Source organism: Tenrec ecaudatus, chromosome 8 (assembly GCF_050624435.1).
Source record: "Tenrec ecaudatus isolate mTenEca1 chromosome 8, mTenEca1.hap1, whole genome shotgun sequence".
Lineage (NCBI taxonomy): Eukaryota > Metazoa > Chordata > Mammalia > Afrosoricida > Tenrecidae > Tenrec > Tenrec ecaudatus.
This window is the reverse complement of record NC_134537.1, coordinates 140,480,538-140,481,600: the sequence shown is the minus strand read 5'-3', so window position 1 is coordinate 140,481,600 and position 1,063 is coordinate 140,480,538.

Sequence of the window (1,063 nt, the reverse complement as noted above, 5' to 3'; positions counted from 1 at the left end):
GAGCTGCTGGGATTTGGGGTGCTGCTCTGGGCACCGGCTGTTGTCTCAGATGTAAGACGTACATAGATAAGTACAGACTTCTCTATTTATTTTCCCTAGTTTTTAAACTTAGTAAGACGGAATGAAAATGTCATAGAATAGATGAGCAATAAAAAAATAGTACCTTTGAGCTTTGAGATGCTGTTTATGGTTTGTATTGCTTCAGTGTGGGTAGGCTCAAAGGTTGTGTTGAAGAGAAAGATTTGGATGGGAGAATGGAAGGAGGGTGGGGGAAGAACAGAGAGCTTGGGCCAAGACCTCAAAGACCAAACGGGGATCTGATGAGTTTAGGCAAGCAGGGGTCGGGCAGAAGGGTAAGAAACGGGGACTGGGTTTGCCAGACCCACGGCCATCTAGTTAATCCCGATTCATTCACATCAACCGTAGGCAGAGCTCCGCAGCTGCACATCTTTACGGGAGCAGTCAGTCTCTCCCCCTGGGAGTGACCGGTGGGTTTGAACCTTGGAGTGTTTGAACTGCTGAGTTTAAAAAATAAATAAATAAAAGTTGGCGAAAGATCAGTCTGGATGGACCGGGAAGAATGTAAGAAGTCTCTCACGGGGTTCATCCTGTGTGTCCTGGCCGACCAGACAGGTGGTTTAGAACACAGTGAGATTGCTGGAGCACCCTGGACAGGTTTGGGCTGCCCTGAGCATGGATGGCCATGGCCGGCAACGGTGGAAAGGAAACCTAGGGGAACCGGCTGGGGGAGGCACAAGGACACAGAGCGCTCAGCCTGGGGGCAGTGGATCACCTGGGGGCCCAGCCAAATGCCCGCAGCAGGAGGAGGCCGGCTGGGAAGAAGAGGACCCGAGGACTCAACTCCTGTGTCGGGGACCTTGAACGTCCACAACAGTACCACGTCCCTGCCGAGGCGCCGCGCTGGGCCGACGTCGCGTGGCACACGGAGAAGCCAGGCCTAATCGGAGGCCAGTCTCAGAAGTCCAGTGGTACCAGGTGGGCAGGTCCCCATGGCTTTCAACGCTCAGCATCCAGAGGTCCCCGGCGGGCAGTACCAAACTTA